Source organism: Podarcis bocagei, assembly GCF_964188305.1.
Source record: "Podarcis bocagei genome assembly, chromosome: 8".
NCBI lineage: Eukaryota > Metazoa > Chordata > Lepidosauria > Squamata > Lacertidae > Podarcis > Podarcis bocagei.
The window spans coordinates 72181369-72193578 of NC_138133.1; the positions used below are offsets into that span (position 1 = coordinate 72181369).

At 43.6% G+C, this 12210-nt stretch overlaps 1 protein-coding gene across 2 annotated transcripts in view; it reads right to left on the minus strand.

Moving 5' to 3' along the window:
- The window catches only part of RSPO2 (R-spondin 2), a 110338-nt gene that overhangs the window by 51742 nt on the left and 46386 nt on the right, over window positions 1-12210 (minus strand). The gene's annotated exons all lie outside the window — the stretch shown is intronic.

Below are 12210 nucleotides of genomic sequence, written 5' to 3' on the forward strand. Positions count from 1 at the left end.
ACAACAACTGAAGGAGAGGGCAGGGAACTTCAGCAGACATAATAGCGAAGTAGGCACTTCCCATTTGCTTTGGAAGTGAAAGCTCCATTCACTTCCCCTCCCCCCCCCACGCCATGTGGTATAGTTTAACAAGCCAAAAATTATTACTATATGTGCATAATACTAAATGAAGTTGGAGAGCAACTTAAGCAAAGTCAGTGGACAGTGGTGTGCTTCCTGTGTACAAATGGGAGCAGCAACAATAAGGATTGGGTTCAAAGGAGGAAAGTGGTTTTTACTTCAGCATAAGCCTATCTTTTCCCCCACGGCTGCATCTGCAGTCTAAATTTGAGGTCAGTTAATCTGTCATAATATGGTGTAGCACTAAATTAATCTCTTGTTGCACTTGCAGAATGTGCTGAGCACAGGAAAGCACAAGTTTTAAACTCCACCATACGCTCTTGTGCTAGTGGACAGTGGATTTAATTTGAAAATTGAAACTAAGAGAACATTCTTTCCATTTGTGATATTTTTAAAAGAATGTGTAATTAAAAAAAAATTTAACTGTTCTTTTCTAGTTAGAAGATGGCCAAAAATAAAAATCTACACCTGTGAAACTAGCATTCCTCATTGATTTCAATGGGGCGGAACTTAAGTCTGGATCCAACCCACTGTTACGTATTCAGAAGGAAAACAAGCAAAAAATGGAACCTGAAAGTGGCTCCACATGGAAGCAGACGAATTCCTGTAGGCCAGGTCTATCAATGGCTATTAGTCATGATGGCAATATGGAACTTCCATAACCAAAGGCAGATTGCCACTAAATACCAGTTGCTGGGAAGGTAAGAGCAGCAAAGGACTATGACTTTCCAACTATGTTTCTGGGCCATAAACATGCCAGTTTAGATCTTGTTTTTGAGAGTTTCCTACCAATTTCACTTCTATATCCCAACTTCTTGGTAGCCCTCCAAGAAATCTTTATCTTATGATGGGACTTTGGATCAGCCAGGGTCTTGAAAGGAGAATCCTTTAAGTCTTAAAAGTTTAAGATGTGCACCAAGAAGACAACCAGATTAATCCATACAAGGTTTATTAAGTGAAATTCTAGCATAAATAGATCAGTGGAAATTAAAGCCGGCATGAGATAAGACTAATGAGCAAAGACAGAAGCTGCAAAAATAAAGGCTTATGGATTACTGGCTTCTAATGCTTATTTAACAGCAGACCGCATGTAGCTCTTCTGTGGCTCTTGCGCATTTTGAACATTACTTAATGCAGCTTGGAAAGCATTGCCTGTTAAGGGCCTGAAGATGAGACAACCGCTTGCTTAATGGGCATGTGCTGTGGCAGGATGAGAGAACCCAAGGCCCGGAGCTGATATTCCAGTTCTCTGTAGCCAACCATAAATATTCTCCCCAGGCCTCTGTACTCTCCTTGAACACTTGGCCTGTCATTCTCTCGCACTATCTTCTCTTTGAGCGCCCCCCCCCCCCAAATCAAGCGGTATATAAATTTTATGAAATAAACAAACAACAAACATACATGTCTCTGTAACAGAGCGTACACTACTTTTTTAACATCTGAACTGTTGTGCACACAGGTACACAGACTGTACACTTGTTGAATGTCGCATGTGAATGCTTTTATGAGTGCACGGCTTAACTATTTGTGTACAGAGAGAGCACTCTGGTGGAACGTAATGTGTGAACACCTCTAAGGAAGTGTCACTTTGTAAACAAGGAAGGGGGGAAATGGAGACTGTTTTGATTCCCAGGGGCTGATGCGTTTTAAAACCTTTCTTACACGTCCCACCTTGTACCTATCTTCACTTAACACTTTCAACTGGGAACTTGAAGGACAACCCATTGCAAAAGAAAGACAGGTCAAATCGGTTTCCTGACAACAAACCCATTCTTAAAAACCTTTCCTCCATCCTCATTTTTAACACAGAACTGTATTTACCCCATTATTCATGGCTCTGAATAGCTCAATCGGTAGAGCATGAGTAAATAAGTAGTATGATTGTTCTTACGAGTATAAAATTAGTAACAAGTCATTGTGCTTCATATACATGCATTCAAAATACAGTGGTACCTCTGGATGAGAACGGGATCCATTCTAGAGCACCGTTCGCATCCAGAAGCAAACGCAACCCGCGTCTGCGCGTGCCGTGATTCGCCACTTCTGCGCATGTGCGTGATGTCATTTTGACCGTCTGCGCATGTGCGAGCGGTGGAACCCGGAAGTAACACGCTCAGTTACTTCTGGTTCACCGCAGCGCACAACCCGAAAATACTTATCCCGAAGCTACTTCAACCCGATGTATGACTGTATCACTATATTTGTCCACACACAATCTATGTCTAAAAGAAATCTCTCTGTATGTTGCAGGAGTAGTCAAGCCTTCTATCCATTGTTCAAAGGGGGGCATGGTATTACCTTTCCAATGAATCAATTATCAGTCTTCAAGCAGAAGAAAGAGTTAAGAAAGAGAAGAGGATGCTGAACTAGATAGATTCAGCAGGGATCTTATGTTCTTATAGTATCCTACAGGAAGGCATGGATATACAGGAGCACTCCTGCAGTGAGGTGAAGATCACACTGGGCCATTTGTTGCAGACAGCATGTGCGTTTCCTGAGGTGGTTGGAAACACTTGGGTATAAGGCTTGTGCCTGTCAATGTCAGAGACACATAAGTGTTCAGAAATGCACTGGCTGTCACTACAACAAAGTTTAATTGCACACACACACCTAGGGGAGACACACAAATATATGTCTCCAAAGTATACCGTCCAGATCAAGAGAAGTAATAGTACCACTCTGCCTTGGTCAGGCCACACCTGGAATACTGTGTCCAATTCTGGGCACCACCATTTAAGAAGGATGTTGGAACGTGTGCAGGAAGGTATGTAGAGCTGGAACGTGTGCAGAGGAGGGCAACCAAGATGATCAAGGGTCTGGAAACCAAGCCTTATGAGGAACTGAAGGAGCTGGGTATGTTTAGCCTGGAAAAGAGGAGACTGAGACAAGATAGAATAGCCATCTTCAAATATATCAAGGGCTGTCGCATGGAAGAGGAAGAATGCTTGTTTTCTCCTGCTCTGGAGGGTACGACTTGAACCAATGGCTTCAAGTCACAAGAAAGGAGATTCCAACTAAACATTCAGAAAACCTTTCTGACAGTAAGAGCTATTTGGCAGTGGAAGAGACTCCCACAAGAGGTGATGGACTCTCCTTCCTTGAAGGTTTTTAAGCAGAGGTTGGATGACCATCTGTCATGGATACTTTAGCTGGGATTCCTGTATTGCAGGGGGTTGGATTAGATGACCCTGTGGGTCCCTTCCAACTCTAAGATTCTATAATTCTGTATACATGGAACTATATCCTGGTTGGCATTACCAATAACTATCGGCCTTTGCCTATTTCCACTTCTTCCATCACCACTCCCCCCACCCTTCCATGTATCCCGCTAACTACAACCTGCACATTGTTGCCATGTACTTATGTCTCAAATATTGAAAGCTAAATTTGTTTTTGTCAAGTCTTTTAATATCTGAAATATTTCAGCTTGCTGCTCTGGACCAGCGTTAGTCTCACATGCAGGTGAATAAACAGAGATTTAATTTTTTCCCCTTTGATGGCTTGTTTATTTTGTCTTTTATTGTAAGTTTCAACTTTTTCCAAGCCCCAAAATCTGCAGGGATCCAAAGATGTGGCAGTCCAACAAAAACACAAGCCCAACACCAGATCTACCCAAACAGCAAAAGGCGAAAACACACACACACACACACACGTTTGAAGCATTTAAAAAAACTGAAGCAAAGTGAAAGAGAGCAGCACTTAAAGTCAAGACGTGCAGTGGCATAAGAAGGAAACCCAATAACATGAACTGGTGTTGGCTACTTTACGCTTGGGACTCATTAGTCATAAAGCTAAATGAGAAACTGAACAAAAAGCAGGCAGGGGTTGTACATTTAGGGAGGGCTGGCGGACACTGTTCAACATGATTTCATAGCTACCCTCTGAAGCTAGGTATGAGCAATTGAAAACACAAGAGGAAAGGAGAAATTTGGGGGAATCGCTGCACCAGCTTGAGAGACTTCATGTATCCAGCTCCCCCTTCACATTTCATAAGAAATAATAATAATAATAATAATAATAATAATAATAATAATAATAATAATAATACCAGTGGAGTACAGGGTCAGATTTAAGGTGCTGCTTTTGACCTTTAAAGCCCTTCACGGCCTAGGACCCTCGTGCCTACGGGACCGCCTCGCCTGGTATGCCCCACGGAGAGCCTCAAGGTCCATAAATAACAACACCCTAGTGGTCCCAGGCCCTAAGGAAGTTAGATTGGCTTCAACCAGAGCCAGGGCCTTTTCAGCACTGGCCCCAACTTGGTGGAACGCTCTGTCTCATGAGACCAGGGCCCTGCAGGATCTGATTTCTTTCCGCAGGGCCTGTAAGACAGAGTTGTTCCGCCTGGCCTTTGGATTGGAGCCAATTTGATTCCCTCCCCCCTTTTTCTTTTTTCTTTTCCTTCTCCTGCAATGAGGCTTCATTTTAATATTTTAATGTTCCATTATTTTAATGTTGTATTTTATTTTTGTTTTTAAGTTGTAATCACTCATCTTGTTTTTATTATTGCTTGTAAGCTGCTCTGAGCCCGGCCTTGGCTGGGGAGGGCGGGGTATAAATAAAAAATTATTATTATTATTATTATTATTATTAATAATAATAATGGCATTTCTATACCACCTTTCATCTGAGGGCGGTTATGTTTACAACATAAAAACACAAAAAAATACAGAACATCGTAACAAACAAAAACAACACACTTTTAAAGGCCATAGATTGTTTAATTAGTCAAAAGGCTGGGAGAAGAGGAATGTGTTTGCCTGGTGCCTAAAGATATGAAATGAAGGCACCAGGCAACCCTTCCTGGGGAGAGCATTGCCACCACAGAAAAGCCACCGTTCTCATGTTGCCACCCTCCGGACCTCATATAGATGAGGCACACGAAGATGGGTGTACCTAGCACAGTATTTGCTGTACTGCATAGAAGCAGGTGAGTCTTCTACATCAACTGTTACCTTGATCCTTTTAGTGGCAGATGACAGGAACTGAACATGTGGCATTCTTCACGCAAAGCCGAAAGTTATGGACCTTTCCCTTTGGGACAGAATAAGCCAACTAGGGGTAGGTGCTGGATGTATAGCTAACTTATTTGCCCATTCTGTTTTCACACCACACTGCTCTTGCCAAACCCCCACATACCTAGTCTTCCCTAAGGGAGAGCAGATATGCCACTCAAACCTTCACACCATGAAAGCTGCTCCCCAAGCTATGATGGACGCCAACTTGGATGCCCTTAAAAGAAGACCAGACAAATTCCTGGAGGATTGTTGGCATCCATCTGTCTCGAGAGACAATAGAGTGCACCTCTGGGGTGAAGTCAAACCACTGCATTAATAGCAATAAACTGACCTTCCTGGGGTGCAAGCCTGGGCAGTTTGTAGGGAGGTCCTGGCTGCCCAGACAACAAGACCCCCTTTCTTGGGCTCGATGATGTGGCCCAAAGAAACACAAACAATACATCTGACACCAGCTTGGCTGCAGGAGTTGCCAGAAAGAGGTGGCACCACTCCAGATTTGTGCAGAGTTTACTCCTTAACCTTTTCGTCTCCTGAAGGTATCCCGCAAGGAAGCATAGGTTTAGGATCTGAGTTTCCTTCTCCTAGATGGGATGCCTTCCCACATTGACAAGCCCCACCTGCCCCCTCATTTCCCTCTACAGCACGTGTAGAAACCACCTTCTTGACCACTGGACCTATTGTTGGTTTCGTCTGCTCAATCCGCCAGAGCCTGTCTTTGGGGTTTGAGACCCATTGGATGAAGGCCATCAAATGGTTACCAGTCATGGTGGCTATGTTCTAAATCTACTGCCAGAGGCCTCTGATTGCCAGCTGCTGGAATGCATGAGTGGCAAGAGTGCTGTTGCTTTGGGGCTCTCCATAGGCATCTGTTTGGCTACTGTGGGAACAGCCTGCTGGACTACATGGGCCCCAAGTCTGATCTAGCAGGCCTCTTCTTCTGCTCTTATGACAGGTGCAGTTCACACTGGGGCTGAGCTATGTTGGCAGATGATTCTCCCAAACAATATCTATTCTATTCTTAGGAGGGACAACTTCCTGCATTTCCGTTTCAAATGATAATGCCAAACGGGGTGGTAGGAAGCTCACCGGGTGATGTGTCCTGCATCTACACAGATAAAACTATCCTATTCAAGTAAATGTAAATACAGTGGTGCCTCGCAAGACGAAATTAATTCGTTCCATGAGTTTTTTCGTCTAGCGAATTTTTCGTCTTGCGAAGCACGGTGTCGGAAAAGTTTTGGAAAAGCTTCAAAAATCACCAAAAACCTCAAAAAAGGCTACCACACCACGTTCTATGAGTTGCTCCTCGAAGTCAAGTCGCAACTGTATTAACGGTGTTAAGAAAAAGGAAACAAACTTGCAAAAACCGCAAGACGCTTTCGTCTTGCGAAGCAAGCCCATAGGGAAATTCGTCTTGCGAAGCAGCTCAAAAACCGCAAAACCCTTTCGTCTAGCGAGTTTTTCGTCTTGCGAGGCATTCGTCTTGCGGGGCACCACTGTAATGGTTTTATTGCCATTGCATTAGGTCATAACAAATCAGCTGCAGAATTAGAGGAAAACAGATATGCATGGCCTGAAAACAGTAAGTAATAAACCAAATAACTGGAAGAGGAGGGTGTCCCTGGAGTTATTTATCACTGACAGGGGATTATTTCTGAGCATCATTGTGGTTCAGAAATAAGCTGAGCAACTTCATGTTGTTTGTGGGGACGTTGCTCAGCTGGCTTACAACCCCGGGAGGGGACCAGTCATTCCTTGTCAGAGCGGTGTTTTTGAGTTTTTTTACTAGCTCTGCTATGGATTTATTAGCAAAAAAAATTCCAGATATTATCAGTGGATGGTGTAATGGGCTGCACATGAAGACAACCACCATGGAGCTGAGTCAATGAAGTATACTGAGATGGAGAGGGGTGCGTCAGTGATGAGGCTGGCACGGTGCAAATTTGCCAGCAGAATTGGCTGCCCCAGTGCATCTGCACTGTGCCAACCTTGCCAAAGCCGAACCCTTTCTCTGCTGCAGCAACTCATCCCGGATAGAGCTCAGGTGAGCGGTGCAGCCCCACTGCACCATCCCCTGCAGCCAGTTAGAAAACATCTACAAATAAAGGGGAAATTAAAAATTACGCATCTTTTGGAAGCAGTGGGTTGCAACCAGCGTTGCTGCTCCACTCCTGCAACCAACTTCTGCAGTGCAAATTCCTAAGCAGTGCCCTGTGTGCCCTCAAAATGTTCTCCAGAAGGCTGGGAGGCCCTGTGGAGCCTGTCTGGCAGAAGGAATCACAGGGTGAGGAGAGGAAGCGGAAGTTCCACTGTGCAAGTGCTGGATATGACCTCGTTGTTTTTAAGTTTTTATTCTTAAAAGTGCTGCTGGGTTCAGACAAGGCATGTGGAAGTGTGAGCGAGAGACGATGTATCTGTTTTGTAAGGCTATAGCTGATAGTCCGTTGCACTGGGGCTTCAGGCGGGCCAGAAAAACTAACACAAATCATCCTTACAGGCCAAGGAAAACACTGAAACAGCAGTTAAGCTTGATTACAAAACAGCGTCGAGTTAAAAGTGGGTAGCAAGTAAAAACGCTATCCCACTAGGACTCTAGCAAAATAAAATAAAATAAAGTAATTGCTCCATTCTTAGGATAGCCTTAGACCCAACAGGAAATCCAAATTGCCCGATTTCTTTCCCCCCGCCTCACTCCACCGCCAAAAAAAAAAGTTTTGACTTTCAGTTCAAAGTACTTCATTTGTATCAAAGTCAGGCTGGTGTAGATCACTTTGAAACTCCCACCCTTTTCACTAAGAGTCTAATTATGACTGCTTTGAAGCTAAATGCCATGGATATATAATGCATGGGCCTTCCCTTTGGATCCATCTTCCTTTTGAACTCCTCCTTACCTCTTGTGCACCAGCAGTTAAAGTGTGAGTGCAAAATGGAAGGGGGTCTATAATTAGCAAAAGGGAAGGGAAATCCCTCGAGATGTTGTTTTTAAAAAGTGTCCTTGAGAACATGCGCTCTTTACAGCTTACTATTTAGTTAAAACACTCAGAACATGAGCTTAACACAGACAAGCTACATTTTTAAAATAAATAAATAAAAAATTAGTGTCTCTTAAAACCTTTCTAAAGTCTCTATTTCCTAAAGGAAACAAGGACCTCGCCAACTTTAATTATACTTTCCTCCAACTGGAACACTCCGTAAGTCTTAAATCCCTTACTTACTTTTTATTGCCAGTAATTAGGCAGAGCAGAAGTTGCCTTTCCAAAAGACAAAAGCTGTTTAAACATTAGGAATTAGGAGGAATCAGATAACCTACTTCAGCTAATGCATTTTTTTCTAAGCTCTTTTAGACATTAAAAGCAACAACTTGGTTTTCCTCGAATGATATTTTAGGCCACAAACTTGTCCCGGATAAACAAAGTTTTAAATATTTGTGTATCGTTTATATAGTTTTATTCCCGAGAGATATTTAAACAAACTTAAATCCAGGCTGCCTATTTGCAAGGAGTTAATCTGACGAGATGAAGGCTAAAATGTACTAATAAAAGCTTTGTGTTTTTAAGAGCCTAATATTGTGCTAGGTGCATTACAAATTAAAAACAAGACCCCGCTGGAATAATAAAACCTTGCCAGACTTGACTGGCACCTGACCTTAGAATAATTTAGCTCCCCTGTGCATGTGCAATGTCTGATCACAACTGAGTGCCTTATTTGTACAAGATTTTTAAGATTTACTTCCATACAGGAGAAAACCTCTATCCACATGTATCTGAACCCGCAGAAATCACTGTTCCGCATTGGAAACACTGCTCAGAACAGGTGTGGGCAGCCTGTGTCCCTCCAAATCTTGAGGAACATCAACTCCCAGCATCCACAGCCAGAATGACCAATGGCCAAGGATCATGGGAACTGTAGTTCAGCAGCATCTCGAGGCCCAGAGGTCACCCGCCCTGGTAATGATTCCTCAGATTTCAAACAGCTCTTTGCCCAGTAACAGGTTTACAATCCTGAGGAACATACAGGGAAACAAGAGTGGAATAATTTTGGTCTTGTTTAAGAGAAATGGATCTGCACAGGACACCAAGGGGATGGGGAGACTGTATACTGGACGTGCTTCAATGGGAACCCCAATACCCCCTATTACATTTTTCATACTCTGTGCTAGACTTAAGTCTGTTCTGCTCTGCATACACGGTCAAACACTGCACCAATGCAATATGAGAGATTTGAATAACTGCAGATGCAATAGCATCATAGTTATCCCTCTGTCATACCATTCCGGCACCTAGATGAATATTTATTTTATTTTATTTTTTGCTCTCCCAAGAAGTTCTGGGTAGCATCTGCTGGAAAATAGAATTCATGAGGATCTCAAGTAAAAGCAATTGCCCAGTGGACACCCCTACCCCAGAAGCCAGTTTATAGGTATCTTTCTTGGCAGGATCCAAGAAAGGTCATTCATAAGGGACTAGCAATAACGTTGCCTGCTAAACAGGCTCATTAATGCAGGGGTAGCCAAAATGGAGCCCTATAGATGTTGTTGGGCTCCAACTCCATCAGCCTTAGCCAATATGGCCAATGGTCAGGATGGATGGAAGTTATAGTTTGAACAAATCAGGATGGGATTGGCTATTCCTGGATGAATGGCCCATACTTTTCCCGCATGCATAAAGAAGTCAATCACTGAATACAGGCCACCTGAAACATAAAGTAAGGCTGAAAAGGAAACTTCTGCAGTTCCCCAGAAGGTACTAACTTTCAACTTAATATACTTTATGATGCCCAAGTTATCTACAAATCTCAGGGTAGATGCGGCCAAAGCTGTTGGCCACATAACTTCAATTATAGTCTAGACATGCAGATGGGCACAGGTCACAGTGACATGATGTCTGAACCTAGGTGCCCAAGGGCACATTTTAAGTTGGCACTCCAAATCCAATTTTGAGAAAAATTTCAAGTATTGCCATCATTTGAGACATATTCGGGGCCTATTCAAGAAAAAAAAACAGGAAAATCTGATACATTCTTAGACATGGCATTGTAAAAATCTAACCCACCTGCCAACACTTCTGTACGTTAAGTGGGAAAATCTGGCATGGTGATTAAGACATTTCCTATTTACTGGCTCTTTCAATCCCTTTATACCTAATGCTCAAAGCTAAGCTTCGATCCAACTAAGAAAGGTAGATTCCTCCAGCCCTTTAGGGCAAGGCCTTGCAAAAAGCTCGGTTGCAGCGTACAAAGCTCTCAAGCGCCAGGTTTTGGAAGCCATGCTAAAGATGGCTTTTTGGCTTCTCAGCCAAAGGATATCCAGCCAAATTCAGTAAACAATATTCCCGTAGTCAGATGTCCAGCTGAACAGCAGCTTGTGACGGGATAGAGCTGGCAAATGCCAAAATGTCAGGCAAATTTGGAAAAGCGCCAGGCATGTACAGCAGATGCATCGGGGGAGATGAAGGATATAAACAGGAAGCCAGGCAGGAGTGAGGAATATGGGGAGGATGGCAGGAAGGAAGTGGCACTCACGTGAAAACAAAGGAGGAAGGTAAAAACACACACATAGTTGGAAGTCAATTAATAATAATAATAATAATAATAATAATAATAATAATAATTTATTATTTATACCCTGCCCATCTGGCTGGGTTTCCTCAGCCACTCTGGGCGGCTTGCAAAAAAACACTAAAATACAATAACCTATTAAACATTAAAAGCTTCCTTAAACAGGGCTGCCTTCAGATGTTTTCTAAAAGTTTGGTAGTTATTTTTCTCTTTGACATCTGGTGGGAGGGCGTTCCACTACCGAGAAGGCCCTCTGCCTGGTTCCCTGTAACTTGGCTTCTCACAGTGAGGGAACCGCCAGAAGGCCCTCAGCGCTGGACCTCAGTGTCTGGGCAGAACGATGGAGGTGGAGACGCTCCTTCAGGTATACTAGACCGAGGCCGTTTAGAAGAATATAAAAAGACAGAAGTGCTGGAAGCAGTGTCAGAAACTCAAATATATAAGGTAGGTGCCAAATGGCTCCTTAAACCAAGGATATAGTCGCCAAAATGGAATGTCTAGTTGCCATTTGGGGGCAAGATGGCTCTAAAGTCTTAGATGATGGGGACTGATTAACATCTGGCTAGTTCAGGTGACAACGTTGAGAACGTTAAGGTTAAGAACTTTGAGAACTTAAAAAGTCACTTGACAGTCCGCATCTATATTGGCCTATTCCGACCTCATTTTCTTAATGGTGTCATGGACCATTCATAACGTCAGAATATTCTTCACAACTGTGGGGTAAGTGAAGACAAGCTGCAACAATTAACTGTAACATCGTTCGTCGCTCCTGCTCAGGCTGCACAGAATAAGCATGTGGGTTCCAGAAAATTCATTAAGATGGTGCAGATAAAATATAGCTAATAGAATTCTACAGGATGGGGTCTTAGCGTGTGAAAACAATCCAGATCCAATGATCCTCAGATGGTGCAGATGTCAGGCAGCATCCTGGAGCCCAGGCATCTTCACCTGGTCACAAGATAGCTAGGTGCAAAATGCTCCTGGCCGATTTTGAACACTGGCTGCTAACACCAGGGGTGTGGAGCTGGATCTGGGTGGTGGGCCAAGTCATTATCTCCCCCCACTCCATGCCCATGACCAAATATGGAAGAAGCGTTGGGCACCTGTCAGTCACCTGATCTCATAATGATGTAAAAGGTAAATGACCCCTGACAGTTAAGTCCAGTGACGAACGACTCTGGGGTTGCGGCGCTCATCTCGCTTTACTGGCCAAGGGAGCAGACGTTTGTCCACAGACAGCTTCCGGGTCATGTGGCCAGCATGACTAAGCCGCTTCTGGTGAAACCAGAGCAGCACATGGAAACACTATTTACCTTCCCGCCGGAGTGGTACCTATTAATCTACTTGCACTTTGACGTACTTTCGAACTGCTAGGTTAGCAGGAGCTGGGACCGAGCAATGGGAGCTCACACCATCACAGGGATTCGAACCACCGACCTTCCAATCGGCAAGCCCTAGGCTCAGTGGTTTAGACCACAGCGCCACCCACGTCCCTAATATAATGATGTAAAATGAC